General features: G+C 36.6%; 1 protein-coding gene and 1 long non-coding RNA gene across 2 annotated transcripts in view; one reads left to right on the top strand and one right to left on the bottom strand.

The window, feature by feature from the left end:
- The window catches only part of parn (poly(A)-specific ribonuclease (deadenylation nuclease)), a 106,244-nt gene that overhangs the window by 75,887 nt on the left and 18,122 nt on the right, over positions 1 to 12,235 (top strand). The gene's annotated exons all lie outside the window — the stretch shown is intronic.
- LOC127529601 (uncharacterized) overlaps positions 1 to 12,235 on the bottom strand; it is a 113,195-nt gene that overhangs the window by 613 nt on the left and 100,347 nt on the right. Inside the window, exon 2 of the long non-coding RNA XR_007936218.1 lies at positions 2,609 to 2,750. This is a non-coding gene — a long non-coding RNA (uncharacterized LOC127529601). The remainder of the gene's footprint in view (positions 1 to 2,608; positions 2,751 to 12,235) is intronic.

A 12,235-nucleotide genomic window follows, 5' to 3' on the forward strand; every position in this document is an offset into this window, starting at 1 on the left:
AAAGTTTGCCGTGTGAAATGCAACTGGACTAACAAGGAATTGAAACTAAGTAACTAATCGCTTCCTGATTCGGCACAAAGCAAAAATACTGTGAGTGTGACAATATCTTAAATGTTAAGTGTGCTAATAACCTAGCTAAAGATACTTCAATTCTTATAATTACACCTTAAAGAAAAGTGATGTTTACCTAATTAGCAGAATAGGTAGCTATATGTTTTGCTTTTTATTTTTTTTATTTAATTTTATTTATTTATTTTTTTTAAAACAATGGTGGAGTTAAATTATTAACATCCTTGCCATTAACCTTGAGCATCTGTCTGGCTCAGAATTCTTTATACAGGGTGAGCCAAAAAGAAGTACCACATTTCAAATGTTTATTCTATAAAAAAACTAAGATTAAAATAAATTTCATTACGACACAAAAAAAGGGTATACAAAATAGATCTTTTTTTTCCCACTGTGTTTTAAAAATGATATCTTCAAGGTGCGCTCTTCAAGACGATTTCTGAACGTTCGCATGACTCGTTTGGCCATTTTGAGGGGAATAGTGGTGATTTTGTTGCGAATGGTGTCCTTGAGGGCTTCAAGGTTTTGAGGTCGGTGTGTGTATACCTTCGACTTGAAATAGCCCCACAAGAAGAAATAGCACCGCGCGAGATCAGGTGAACGTGAAGGCCACCCGACATTAATGCACAGGGAGATCAGCTTCTTTGGGAACATTTCCCATAAAACTTGCATGGATCTCCGCACCATGTGAGTTATTGCTACATCCTGTTGAAACCAGGCATCCACCACATCCATTTCTTCCAGTTGGGGCTGCAAAAAGTTCTCTAGAATTTCAATGTAACATTCTAAAGTGACAGTGACTGTTGCTACCCCCCCTCCTCAAAAATGTAAATGCCTACAATGCCAAATTCTGCAACGGCGCACCAAACTGGAACACGCTAACTGTGCATGGGCATCTGATGAAATTGACATGGGTTGGTTTCAGTCCAATAGTGAACATTTTGCTTATTTATGCAACCATGCAAATGGAAATGTGCCTCTTCGCTGCACATGACGATGGCATCTTGATGAAGGGTTTGCAAAATGTTTGTGCACAACTCTCTATGGCTCTCCCAGTCTCTGTCAGTGAATTCCTGCACTACCATCATTTTGTATGGGTGGAAATTCAGAAATTAAGGTCCTCATGCAAACTTCTCCTTAAAGATGTGTTGGAAATGCCTAAGGCAGAATCATGTTTGCACACTGAATGTCTAGGGGACTGCAAAATTTATACCCTTATAGCTTAGATGTTTTCAGGCATTTGTACAGTCCGAAGATGGCCTGGAGATCTTATGTTCAGTCTTGTACCTGTCTGTCTAAATTTAGCCATCCACTGAAGAACTGTTCTCTGATTTGGGACGTCACTGTTAGGAGGAATACTGAAGTGTGTTCGGAAGGCACATTGCGTAGTGATGATGGATTCGTTGTTTTTGAAGAATGCTTCAACAGTGAAAGCATGGTGTGCAGTCTACCCAGGCATGTTGCCGACTGAAAACTACAAGGGATCGCCTATCAAAGGACACCCACCCAACCCACTCGGCTGCCTCTACCTCACGCAATGACCTTGAGAAATGTGGTACTTCATTTTGGCCCACCCTGTAAAAGCGGTTTGTCCCAAGTGAGTTTTGGGAATAGCTGTTATAATCCAATATATGGTGTTAAGCATGAAAAAGCGAGACTGTATTGTACTGCTCTCTAATAGATAAAATAACATCATGCTGCAAAAATTTGTGAATATTTCTAAGTGTTCTACCCATTTATGGTAGCTCATTAATATTCATAAGTGGGGTGGAACCTTCAACCAAAATAACACAATGGCATTTAAATAAAAAGCTATGAAGCATGCATTAGAACAAATTGAAACTAAGCAATTAGTCGAGTCAAGCTATAGTGATGGCATTGTGAATTAGGCATCAGATGCTGACGTGGATAGTGAAACTGTTGCGTACGGCACTGTACAGCTGAACTTCCATGATGAGCCTGTTGAATTTGGTCGTGTGTAGCTTCACCATGTTGCAGGTAACTGCATGTCAAAAAGGCAAAAATTATTGTGATCAAGTAGAAGGGCAAGAAGGACATTAGCCCCATTAAGTACTATTCACAATTCAGCAGTTGTCAATGTCCATGTCAGGGGAAATGTGGAAGTCATTTAAATCTTGTGCTGAGGTAGCCCACAATAACACAATAGGTGACGTTGACTGTCCAGATCAGTGACTGATATTCTACCCCCTCATGTGTAAGCAACAGAAAAAAAATAAAAGCGTGGAAAGAAATGCACTATTACTATACTGATTGCAACATCGCACAAAAGACATATACTAAAATATGCATTAGTGTACCTGTGGACACTAGGCACACATTTCATACTGCATTTATGTTGATATTTTGATGTTTTACATGATTCTACTAAACAACATTTTTTATTGTAGAAAAAGTTTTTGGCTAGTTTTTCCAGGGCTAGACTTGGCACTTAGGATATTCTCTTCCTGTAATAAAATCAGAATCCGTAAATGGATAATACCTTGAGTAATAACGTGTAATGTTTAAACAACATATAGCATACCCAGATTTGTGGAAAGACGAGAAGGTTATCAGAAACTAGCTGGCAGGTTCAGACCCTGTTCCCAGTTGTTGTCCATGTGGTGTTTGCTTTGCCCTCCTCATGTATATATAAGTTTTCCTCTCCCATCTGCAAATTCAGACTCCTATCATTGCAACAAGTTTACAGGTAAATGCAATTACATCTTTACAAATTACTAATTGCATAAAGCATAAACATAAATATACATATTTGTGTAAACATACAGTAAAACAAAAGTTCCAAACGTAACAATATCTGTCCATTGACATTATTATTGAACTATGACCAGCTGATAACTGAGGAAAGGAAAACAAAAACTTAAGTCTGCAACATCCCTGGAGTGAAATAACATTGTGAAAAGCTGATGATTTGAACTCCACACAAATATTGAAAGGCAGGGATTTGAATTCAGTCTCTTGGAGAATTGAGATGTTAATGTAATGGCCCAACCTACCTGGAAAGAGGTCTCTCTTTGAACTGCCTTTCCCAAGGTTTCTTCCATTTTTTCCCTACAAGGTTTTTTTTTTTTTTTTTTTTTTTCTGGAGTTTTTCCCTTGTCTTCATAGAGAGTCAAGGCTGGGGGGCTGTCAAGAGGCAGGGCCTGTTAAAGCCCATTGCGGCACTTCCTATGTGATTTTGGGCTATACAAAAATAAATTGTATTGTATTGTAATGCTATTTTGTCACCATGTTTTTCATCATAAAAATCATAGTTTAATATTGTGCTTTTTTCAGAGGCTATAGTAGAAGATGACAATCTGATGTTTTCAGGATTACAATTTTTCAAGTGTTTCCAGAATATATTATGGTACTCTGATAAATTAAAAGTAGAAGCCACCAATCAGTCATATGTAAATTAATGAAAAAAAGAATGATTATTCACCTGGAAATGCTCATCTTTATGCTATTCTGAATATTTTATAAAAATAAACTCTCATTTTTTATACATATCATTGTATCCATCTATCCACTGTCTGGAATAACTTTTCTAACCTAAAACAATATCATGTGAAATTCGGGCAAATACAAACTGTATTAAAAAAGTGACCTTCATCTGGTGTGCAACTGAAAAGGAAAAATTTTGGAACATGTATAGGAGAGAATGAGGAAACAAAGTTAGGATAGATGGTAGGAGAAAAAACGAAAGCAAATGTGAAAAGCTGTCATTAGAGATGATAGAGAGATTAAAACTTTTATATAGGGTGTGTTTGATTAAAAAATAATAATAAAATGTTAAATTCCTGGACATTTTGTGGTCTCTGTATAGACTTGATTTTACTTTACTGTTTTGTAGAATTCAGTCCTAGTTAAATGATGAGCATTTTGTCACATGCTGGTGTGAATAGCTTTGATAATGTGATAATAAGGCAGAGCATTCTTGCCATTCTGCAACTCTAGTCAGCACTGATGTTTTCCAGAGTGTTCTGTGAAGTGTTTGCCATAGTGACAAAGGATTTGGTGACGAGCAATATTCAGTCACCATTCTGACAGTAATATATCTTTGAGGACATCAAATCAAAACCAAACCAAATCCAACCAAATTTCTCTTGTGTATGTATGTTATTGCCCAGCAAAAATAACTGAACTTTTTTAGCTGATTGCAAACTGGATATGTCTAACAGTATATAAATCTGAGGAAAAAGGAGGAAATTAAATTTTTAATAGAAACAGTAAGACAGCAGTAGACTAACAGACCAGAATGAAAATTCCAGAACATACGAAACAAAGTTCTAAGAACAATCCATATTACTAACCGAGAATGGTAAACCGGAAGGCACGGACGCAGGTACACGGCGATGGACCCAGGAGACATAGTGCGCAGGCGCCTACAGCGCGCGTCTCATAAACCGCAAGCGAAGTCTGATCCACTGCGAACGAAGGAGTCATGGCTCAAAAACGAAAGAGCTCAACTAACGTAAATAAGACATGAAGCAACAACGCGCCCATAGCAAACGACACAGCCACACAGAAAAGAGGATTCTGCACTGCACCCCAGAGTCAAATGGAAGACACTACAGAGTCCGCAAAGGTCCACAAAGATAGTATGAAAGGCGCAGGCGCCTACAACGCGCTTCTGAACTAAACGTCCACACTACACAGCATGGTCCAGGTAATAAGAATAAACGAACTCTCCGTATTAAACATACGGCATCCTCACACGTCCAAACCATATAGCATATGTGAATCACATTACAGTGATGCATTATTAACAGTACAACCACAGAAAACGCTCCGTATTAACAGTAAGTACAATTATCCATATTACTAACGGTAGACAACGGATCACTTATGGAGTCACGGTCACGGCTACAAAACTATCCAGCTCAACTAACGGAGCTACAAAAACGAGCCCGCATGGATAAACAAAATAAACGTAGGCGCCTACAACGCGCGTCTGAAACCACGGAAGCAAAACTGTCTCGGCTCCAAAACCAAACAGCTCGACTAACGGAGCTACAAAAACTAGCCCGCATGGACAAATACAATGAACATAGACGCCTACAACGCGCATCTGAAACTGCGGAAGCAAAGCAGGGACGGGTTCAAAACGAAAGACCACAACTGACGGAGATACAAAAACGAGCCCGCCTGGATAAAATCAATGAACGCAGGCGCCTACAACGCGCGTCTGAAATGCCGCGAGCAAAGCAGGCACGGCTCCAAAAAGAAAGAGCAAAACGAAACATCTCAACTAACAGACATACAGAAACGAGCCCGCCTGAATACAATTAATGAACGCAGGCGCCTACAATGCGCCTCTCAAACAGCAGAGGCAATAGATAAACGGCAAAGAAAGGAACGACAAACAGCCGCTAAACAATTCGGCCAATTAGCTGACAACGCATTCTGTAATGAGTCCACTATTAATGAGCATTCATTAGGATTAATGAATATCATTTGCTGTCATTGTCATTCACTTAACTTCCCTGAAGAAACAACTGGCAATACAGCTAATGAGTTTACACGTTGTTGTCAAAAGGGTCAGGTTATAGTGCCTCCTTTAGATGAATATCCTGAATATCTACGGAAGCTTCTAACTAACAATGTAGCCGAAAGTAAACACTTTATGGACTGCATTAGATCCTACAATAGTTCATTTGCTTTTGCATCTACCGGGGTGAATATCAGGCCACCAGCTGGCAATGGCCCATACTGCTTTCGCGTATGTGGACAAATATTACATCGGATTGGAACAGTGCACCCTGAACCAAATCACGAACGCAAATATGCACAAATCTACGTGTTAGATCCAGATGACGCAATCTATCAACGAATGAACCTCCCTGAAAACAAGCAATGCACAGAGCTGATAATGAGAAACGTCGCTGAAGTCATAAACAATCACCCATTAGCTAAGTCTATACAAATGCTACATGAGGTTGAAAGAAAGGGCAATGCAGAAGGTGTAGCGTAGGACAAACCATGGACAGAGTTGGCATATACCTCTCTGAGCCTGTATTTGGACATGGACAACTTTATGTAGCCTTCTTAAGAGTTCGGCGTTCATCTGACATTAAAGTTAAAGTTATAGATACTCCATACCAAGGAAAACTCATTCAAGGACAACACACCATCTTTACTACAAATGTTGTGTATAAAGAAATATTCCAATAAATCTTTCTAATGTGCTATGCTATGGGTTCTTTACTTCCTTTGTTCGTCATCTACACCTGTACACTCCAATATATCTCATACATACATCAATGTATTTCGGGTTACCCAACACCAGGGGTTGGCGAGCGAAGCGAACAGGGGGCGGAGCCCCCTAGTTAATGAACATAAGTAACATAACTGTTTAGATGAAAAGCCATATGGAAAAAATGGCTGTGGTGGGTTCAGTACAATATTTGAAGCATTTTGAACCAGTTTTAATCATAATTTGAATTCTTAGAATATACAGTTATAATCTTTAATATAGTATTAATGAGGATATCAAATGAGGAGAACAAATTAAATGTTTGCTAGAAAAATAATTGCTCCTTTCAGTTTATGACATGAGAAATCATCCATACTGTTGGGAATCTTGATAATTCTCTGGATTTTCCTGTGTTTTCAAAATCTGAAAACAGTCAAATGTTATGTGTTTAATAAATTTTTCTTTTTGACATAATTTTTTGGAGTTCTGACACACCATTGATTCAGCTTAATTTTTTTGCGTTTGTTTTTGGATGTGTTTTATTTTATTATTTTATTTTATTTTAAATACTAGAAAGAAAAAGAATTAAGTTAATTTTAAGTGAGAGAGTTGCAAAGAAGCTGTTTACAGGTTCCATTCACACACACACAAAGTTACTAAAATAAGGAAAGATTTCTTTTTGTAAGAATGACTATTTGTGCTATTTTGGTGAATTTTAAAGGAATTTTATATGTATGTCCCCATATATAAATTGATGTATAAAATTACACAGTATATATAAACTGTTTCAAAATGATTTGCTCAATACAGAGCAAGTTTCTACTTTAAAGGTCCTTCAGTTTAAAATGAGCATTTAAAAAGGCAAAAGTAAAGTGTGTTTATTAATAGAAATGTTCAATGGAGGGAAATGGTAAAGGTAAACAAATTAAGAGTTAAACAAGACCCTGCCTGAATGGATCTTGAAATGTCCACCAGGTAGTGTGGTCTGCGTACTAAAAAGTACAGCATATGCATTCCACCTAACCATAAACCCTCCACATCTCTTATACACATTGGCTTTGTTTCTCACTTTAGATTAACCTTCACCAAAACCTCTACACCCAGTTATGCTCACTTAGCCTCTAGTCATGAGGAGATTTTAATTTTCATTCCAATGTTTCATTCTGGATCGGGGTGGCCATATACATAGGCCTCTTGTGACTTATTTCATAATCACCATCCTTTTATCTGACAGCTATCATTTAACATAGTTTTTTGAATTCACGATTTTTCATTCACCAAATTAAAGTTATTGTTATCACAATCAATTGTCAAAAAAATTTTCATCTTTGTGACAAGCCTAGACATACTGTATATGTCCTCCAGAGTTACCAGGCTACTAATAATACATAATACCAGAACCACTAGAACACGCAACTGACTGCTCAATAAAATGTCTTCACATGACAGGAAGTAAGTAGGGGATTTGAACTACTAGAGATCATTATTTAAATACTACATTCTATTTATTAAAAAAAAAAAAAAAGTATCTTCTGTCAAGTAATGCATATTCATATGTAAAAATTATGGCAAAATTCCACTTATCGGTAACAGTGACTTTATTAATAATCAACTAGATGACATTAGAAGAATTAGCTGTCAGCTGAATCGAAACCTGTTACATCCTTGCTCTTACCATCTCTTTAAATTTAAATTGCTGAAAGAAATCATTCCCTGTCCAAGTTGTCTACAGTTTTATTCATTGTTGAAATTAATTTTAAATACATTTCTCCACTCTTAAAGGTAGATACATATACACGAGTCATAGGAAATAAACTAATAAAAAAAGAAAAAGGAATGCTATTTGCATTCGCTGTTTCAATTTAAAACCTGGTTGGTTCTGTAATGTCTGTAAAATAACACATGTAGTTTTGTGGCCATCTGTGAAATTTTTATCCCAAATGAGATTCAGCAGAACTTTCTTTTTGGGAGTAAAATGCTACTTCCTCATATTTAAGAAGAAGTATGTAAGTAAATAATTATTCAATTAAAGAGATTTGCGAATTAAACAAATGTAATTGTATACTTTATAAAGTTAAATGTTTCACCTCATTAACCCCTTCAGTTAGTTTCTTCTAAGCTACAGCGAGGATAGCAGAGCTGAAGTAACATTGTCATATGACTGCCAGTGCTAAATTAACTTTGTAGCATAAAGTAGGAAGCACAGTGAGAAGTCACCAGCATTGTGGTTGCAATAAATATTTTATCAGTATCAAATGAAAACAAAAGAATACTTCATTGCTTTCTCCTTAACATTTTGTAAACAGAATACATTTAAAAGTTAGGCTGCTTTCTCCTGTTAACTAATATTCTATGAAGCTATGTTGAATTAAATTATTTGGTGTGGAACGGTTATAGGGAGGTTGTGGATGCAGGTTGCTTTAAAGCAGAGAAATGCAAATGACAGACTGGCAAAACTAATTTATGATGATATGCAGTCATAGTATTGTACGAGGGTTTAGGGACTTTGGGAACAATTTTGGCTCAATTAAAACATAGTCACTTGTTGAATTCCAAGAACTCTCCCATCATTTCAGTTTTATAAGAATGTACAAAGACTAAAAGGAATTTAATGCTGCATTTTTAACCCTAGTACGACCAACAGATTATTTTACTGACAGAAAATACCTAAACTTTTTTTTTCTCTCTCTCTCTCTCAGGCCAATATAAGCAAGGCATTTTGTAATACATTTTCATCACTGCCTACATTTGGATATAAGGCAGGAATCAAAGCTAGTCAGGTTGCCATTCTACTGCAGGGCACAATAATGAACACACCTACACTTATTCACACTGGTTAAATTTAGGATTACTATTCAACCTAACCAATATACACTGCCTGGCCAAAAAAAAAGTCGCCACCAAAAAAAAAGGACACACACTCTAATATTTCGTTGGACCACCTTTAGCTTTGATTACGGCACGCATTCGCTGTGGCATTGTTTCGATAAGCTTCTGCAATGTCACAAGATTTAGTTCCATCCAGTGTTGCATTAATTTTTCACCAAGATCTTGCATTGATGATGGTAGAGTCTGTCCGCTGCGCAAAGCTTTCTCCAGCACATTCCAAAGATTCTCAACTCTAGAACGGTAAATCTGGACTCATCAGACCACATGACCTTCTTCCATTGCTCCAGAGTCCAATCTTTATGCTCCCTAGCAAATTGAAGCCTTTTTTTCGGGTTTGCCTCACTGATTAGTGGTTTTCTTATGGCTACACAGCTGTTCAGTCCCAATCCCTTGAGTTCCCTTCGCATTGTGCGTGTGGAAATGCTCTTACTTTCACTATTAAACATAGACCTGAGTTCTACTGTTGTTTATCTTCGATTTGATTTCACCAAACGTTTAAGTGATCGCCGATCACGATCATTCAGGAATTTTTTCCGGCCACATTTCTTCCTCGATGGGTCCCCACTATCCTTCCAGTTTTTAATAATGCGTTGGACAGTTCTTAACCCAATTTTAGTAGTTTCTGCAGTCTCCTTAGATGTTTTCTCTGCTTGATGCATGCCAATGATTTGACCCTTCTCAAACAGACTAACATCTTTTCCACGACCACGAGATGTGTCTTTCAACATGGTTGTTTAAGAAATGAGAAGCAACTCATTGCACCAGTTGGTGTTAAATAACTTGTTGCCAGCTGAAAGATAATCGCCCATACAGTAATTATCCAATAGGAGGCTCATACCTATTTGCTTAGTTAAATCCAGGTGGCGACTTTTTTTTTGGCCAGGCAAGTGAATTTTTCCCATATAGTAGATAAGCTGGAGTGGATGGTTAATGACAAATCTGCATGGAGAATGTACAAACTCCACAGAGATGATGACAAGGTAGCCACCCAAATCCAAAACTCTGGTGCAAGAATACATTAATGCTTATTAATATACATTATATACCAAGTAAGAATTTGTGCCTGTCAAGTATAGCATTTTTTGAAATAATGTCAGACTTCCGTTTTGGTAATCTATCATCTAATAATAATCACTGGAGTTTTAACAGTTCACCAATACATATCAGAAATGCATGGAATAAGAAATTAGGTGTGAGTACTTCTTATTGGGGCTCATTATTCTGTAGGCCAAAAAAAGCAATTTTAAAATATGATCTGAAAGATCCAAAAATGCAGATATTTGCACTTGGAAAGCTAGTATGCCTCCCAGGTCAAAATGAAGTTACATGTAGTGCTCCAGAGAATTCTCAGTGTGGCTTCAGATCAATTAATATTAAAAATGAATAACTTCAATTTCTTAGCTGTGTTTGTTACTGTTTAATTTTGGGTTTATAGATATATTATTTGTTATATACAATTCTAGCAATATTAAATACCACAAATATGAAGTGTAATATATATATATATATATATATATATATATATATATATATATATATATATACATATATGATTCTGCTCCCCACCCCTCTCTTTGAGTAGTGTTATGAACATTTTGTGATCTATGAAAGTAAATACACAGAATAGTTTATCAGCTCACAGACAGCCTGTGACTGTTATCTCCATACTCCATATTTTTTAAGTTGTAGTTGTTTATTTCACATGTTATTCTGTACAGTAACTGCACCAATTTTGTAAAATCATAAAATTCTTGTGCTCGGTTTGTTTCATTGTTTAAATATTGATTATTTAGTTTTCTTTGTATTATTGGAAAAAATTGTGGTAAATTCTGTGGGAAAATTTTAATCCTCGCACTCACTTTGCGTGTTTTATTTATTTTTTACCTTATAGTACTTGGTCTTTTGGAAAACATTAGCAGAATTACAGCTACAATTTAATGTACTTATGTATGGATGTCAATGTGGAGTCATTACACATTCTACTATTGAAACCCCTATATACAGGAAACCAACAAAAGCCTATGAAATGGAGTTAAGTTGAGCATAATGTGTTGCAGGTCGCCACCCCCAGATAATATTTTGATGAAGCTGTGAGTCAGCATTCCTTTGAACCACAAGGCACAAGGGGAGGCTTCCATCTGTGTGCAGTTAGCAACGAGCAACATCATTCATTTGTGGGACAAAAAAAAAAAAAAAGCTGATGTACAGTTCAAAAGTGTTGCTTTGTTAGGGATAGGAAAGTAAGTAAATTAGCCTATGCTAGACACAGTTGGGTATAAATTAATTTGCAGTAACAAGACAAGGGATGTGTAATTTGTAGTCTTGTTTTTTTAATAAATGTAAACACCAGGGCATGTTTTCTCATCATATATCCTTTAAAAGACATGCCACTGAAGGCTTTACTTTTAAGGCTAAGAAACTGTGGTAGCTTTTCCTGAAGCATAGTTTATCTGCCTTGCTTAGACAGATGGTAAGAGGATGGGTTGTGTTTTTTTGGTGGTGAGTGTCACTTTATTTATTTATTTTTATCCTCTTTCATATGAGTGTGTGTGTATATATGTGTGTGTGTGTTTAATAAATATTTTTGAGGAGACATGTGAAAAATAATTTGGGTTCATTTGTAAGGATAAATACATTTTTTACTAGGTTTCTTTAACAAACATTGAAGACAAAATAGCTTCCACGGTAAGTCATGAGATCTTCTGAAACCCAGTAGCTGGGGAGGGGGTGTAAACTTATTTCATGCAGGGTTAGGACTATTATGCAGAAGTTGAAAAGTGGGAAATTACTCCACATTGTGCCGACATGGCTATCCCTCTAAACCTATTTGTGTGACAAAAGGATACATCTTATTAAAGAACCTGAAACAATAAAGAGACCAGTATAGGGAAACATTTAAAAATCTCTGTTCAATTTTCAACTTTTTCTTGTTTTCCACAGAAAAATGATCCAGTTCCTGCTCCATATAGCAGCATGACTTTGGCATAAAATGGAGGCAATAGGTGTCCTTAAGTGCCCTAGCCAGAGTCCTGAGATTAAAATCATGAAATATTGATGGCAATAGCTCAAGCCACCTGTCCATCA

Source organism: Erpetoichthys calabaricus, chromosome 11, assembly GCF_900747795.2.
Source record: "Erpetoichthys calabaricus chromosome 11, fErpCal1.3, whole genome shotgun sequence".
NCBI classification, from domain to species: Eukaryota; Metazoa; Chordata; class Cladistia; order Polypteriformes; family Polypteridae; genus Erpetoichthys; species Erpetoichthys calabaricus.